Raw genomic sequence first — 4,449 nt, 5'->3', positions numbered from 1 at the left:
CGCCGTAATGATGTTTGTGGCACTTGTTGCACAAAGGTAAGTTTCCGACATAACCCTTCTTGCCGTCGTTGTTGAAGGGCTTTTTGGTGGAGGTGTTGTTGTTGTAGTTAGTTGATGGAGTGGCTTCCCATTTCCTTTTGTTGCCACCCGACTTGTCCTCGGCCTTAGGTGCCGGAACTACGACTTCGTCAACCGTTTCAATTAGTTGGCGAGCCATGTTCATAGCGGCTTGATGAGTAGTGGGTTTGGATGACATCACCCCTTGTTTGATGCTTTTTGGAAGACCGAGCATGTAGAGCTCAATCCTTTGAGATTCGGGGTTAACAAGATTAGGACACATCAAGGATAGTTCGGCGAAGCGTTGATTATAAGCCTTAAGATCGTTTCCGACCGCTTTCAAAGCTCTTAGTTCTTCCTAGAGCTTTCGGGTTTCTTCGCGCGGAAAGTATTCGACAATCATCTTTTCCTTCAAATCGGCCCAAGAGAGGGCATGAGCTTCATCGGTACCCACCGATTGAACATAGGTGTTCCACCAAGTGAGAGCAACACCGGAGAACGTGTGGGTGGAGTATTTAACCTTGTCTTGATCCCGACAACCGCTTATGCTAAAGACGGCCTCGGTTTGTTCAAACCAACGGGTAAGCACAACTGGTCCACCGGTTCCATCATAAGTGTGAGGTTTGCACCCCATGAAAGCTTTGTAGGAGCATCCCTCGTTTGAGTTACCGGCCCCATTGTTGTTGTTGTTGTGGTTGTGGTTGTTGTTATTGTTATTGTTGTTGGAAGAGTGACCGGCCATGGCCGCATCTACGGCGGTAGCTATCATCCGTTCGAGAGCTTGTTCGGGAGTTTCATTGCGGCGTACACGACGAGGAGCCATTGTTCCTTCAAAACAAAAGAATACCGTTGGTTAGTATTCTAAATAATACTAACCGTGATATGGGATAAAGATAAAGAGAAAATTATCCTTGACCCGCCTTAAATTCTTTATGTCATAATGTCGGTATGTTCATATGAGTCACCGTAATATAATTTCCGGGAATTATATTACCCTAATTCATATGTGCATTCGACATTACATCATATAGTCAAGGTGGCGTGTCAATTAAATTATACAACGCAAGATTTAGATAGGATAAGAGTAGATATGAGTAAGAGAGTTCGAGTATAAATGCACAATTTGTCAAATAATTCCTACTTCAGTCTATATGCCGGTTGTAGTCTAGATTCACCTATGTACCCTATGACTCGGGGTGGACACAAATGAACTCTAAATCCCTACAACCAAGGCTCTGATACCAACTGTAGCGACCCCGACAAATCGTCAAGTGACGGCGTCGGCTACGTGGGTCCCATTACCTGATTATAAGTCTTTAAGATAACGTTTGACCGAAAATATGTCGCATACAATTCATAAAGGATGTTCCAATGTTTACAAAAGTAATTCCCAAGACAAGTACATAACAAAAGTTATTATTCATATGAAACACGCGCGACATAGTTTAAAATAGCCAAAAAGACGCTCCACGTATGCAAGTATACTCGACATCCAATGCAAGTATCAAAAAGTATGTGCGGAAGCATGTATCACTTAAGTTCAAGGACCTGAGAAAAACATAGAGAATCTGTCAACGAAAACGTTGGTGAAATCATAGGTTTAAATAAGTAAATGAGTAATAGTAAGTTGAACCACAAGATTTGCAACATCGATAAAGCCATAGTACATTCTAAAAGTTAATATTCACGAGCACCCAATTATCAAAGCTTAACGTTCCGTCCGTTGAATACCCCATCAATTAGTGCTAGAACAACACTGTTCCCGAAAATATATTTCATTCGTAAACGGTAGCGAACCGTTTGAATGAGGGTTTGTCAAACCCATATGGCCATATAACATAAGTTCTCGCTTACACCATCTGATGTAACTAATGATAATCGGATTGAGGATTTTCGTTCTAACTCGTATGTAGAATGTTTGTTTTCCCGTTCTTGTGTTCACTTAGTTCAAAAGTATCGTTTATGTTTTCTCATCCCAAAAGTAAGTTTAAAAGAGTAAAAGTGGGACTATGATCTCACCTTGAGTGCACGAGTAGTAAAGTACTTCGACAAGTAAACGTGTGCAAAGAACAATGCTTAGCCTTGACCTAAACAAGTAAGTTATATCAATTAACCGGTTACGACACAAGGTCGGGTGAAATGTGTTCAATTAGTCCTATGGCTCGTTACGACTCGAATAGTATAGCATGTGAATCACGTTGTCAAGTTTCATGCAAGAATCAAGTATAAAAGCATGTTAGAACGATTGTAATAAAGTTTGAGTTGACATTTCAAAACCTTACCATTAGAAAGGAAATCTTATTACGTTTCCAACGATATTTGATTCATCGAAAACGGAGTTACGGTCAAAAAGTTATGGCCAAAACAAGTTTGCTGAAGTTCGGATGAAACAGGCAATTGTCACGGCGCGACAAATTGCTCCGCGGCGCGACAAATGCCTATGTTGAAGGTCAGAAAGCTTGAAAAACATGTTCTAAAATCACCCTTTGGGCCACGGCGCGACAAATTGCTCCGCGGCGCGACAATGGCCGTGGCCTGGTCCCTGGCCTGTTTCACTTGTTCAAGGCTTGGTAAAATTTCAAACAAACGCAAAACTCAAACCGTAAACAATTAGGAAGCGTATCTTATACCGTTGGAAAGCTCTTTTGACAAGGAACACAACTAAACATGTTTCATCAAACAAAAACAACATTTTCCATAACCGATTTCTCGTCAAGTGATCGTTTAAAAGTCCATTTTCAAAGTTTCAAGTTCATCAATTGCATTTTAAGTTTCGGGAATCCAATTTACACATACGATATGCCGTTTCGAAGGTAATTAAGCATACATTACAACTAATCACTAACAATTAACATTCCATGGCATTCAAGCATCAAAAGTTCATGTCAAGAACTATCAAACCCTAGTCAAACATCACAAAATCAATATTCATGTTTTTGAAGTTTTCTTAATCAACCTACGCATCAAAACGAAGCTAGTGATACTAGTAACACAATTAAAACATCAACTTTTAACATCTAACAACATATGATCATCCAAAATTCAAGAATAACACACCAAAATTCAAGTTCATGCTAGTTACACTAAAACAACGAGATCGAGCATATAAATCATATATTCATGTTAGACTTGAGCCATAGACACTAATTAACACTTTTATAAGTTAAAAACATCAAGAACACAAAATCTAGTGATTTTATAAAGTTACCCAAATGAGATGAAGTTGGTACCAAAATGAAGAGGATGAAGAGAGGATCACGAATATGTAATTTATTTGGTTGCTAGCTCCCTAATCCGGATTTAGATGATGAATGAATGAGAAAGGAAATTGGGTGTGTTCTTGCTAGAGAGAAAGAGAGAGAGAGAGGGAGATGGTAATGAATGGGTGAAAGGGGTTTGACCCTTTGACCTAGTCAAGGGTTTGATCCCTTGTCAAGTTTAGTCCCTCAACTTTCGTTCGGGTGCGGGAATTACCTAAACGAGATAATTTAAAACGCGTATCAACGGGAGATGTTATAAACATATAACGGACTTTATATTAGTATAACGGAAAAGTAAATGGAAAAAGGCGGGATGTTACATAAATAGCCACAAATTAGTTATTCCGTATATTAAAATGTATATCAAGAAGTCCAGGATTAAAGAAATACCTCATATGAAGAATTGTAATAATCTTCATGATTAACAAACGACATGCAGGAGAGAATATCTTCATGAAATCCAAATTTCAGATACCTCTTAGAAACGATGAAGTTTTTTTTATCTGGATTCGTGAATGGTACCTGGAAGATATGAAGGAAGCGTGCTCTGTAAAATGGTTTCTTCATGGGTTGATGGGTTAAGCTCGAGGTATAAAAGCAGGCACGTGTGACTGTATTTTTATATTCCCTGAGTTAATACTCAGTTTATTACATTCAGATTTTACTCCATATCTCCAGCTTTAAGCAGCTTCTTGTGGAAGCTTGTATTTATTCGATTCTAATCGGACTTACAAACTGTAATGACCCGAACTTTTCCATGTTTATATATATTAATTGAGATTGATATTTACATGATTAAATGTTTCCAACATGTTAAGCAATCAAACTTGTTAAGACTTGATTAATTGAAATATGTTTCATATAAACAATTGACCACCCAAGTTGACCGGTGATTCACGAACGTTAAAACTTGTAAAAACTATATGATGACATATATATGGATATATATATATATAGTTAACATGATACTATGATAAGTAAGCATATCATTAAGTATATTAACAATGAACTACATATGTAAAAACAAGACTACTAACTTAATAATTTTTAAACGAGACATATATGTAACGATTATCGTTGTAAAGACATTTAATGTATATATATATATCATATTAAGAGATATTCATACATG

Source organism: Rutidosis leptorrhynchoides, chromosome 4 (genome assembly GCF_046630445.1).
Source record: "Rutidosis leptorrhynchoides isolate AG116_Rl617_1_P2 chromosome 4, CSIRO_AGI_Rlap_v1, whole genome shotgun sequence".
Taxonomy (NCBI): domain Eukaryota; kingdom Viridiplantae; phylum Streptophyta; class Magnoliopsida; order Asterales; family Asteraceae; genus Rutidosis; species Rutidosis leptorrhynchoides.
The sequence above is the reverse complement of the archived record's forward strand: the minus strand, read 5'-3'. Positions refer to the sequence as shown.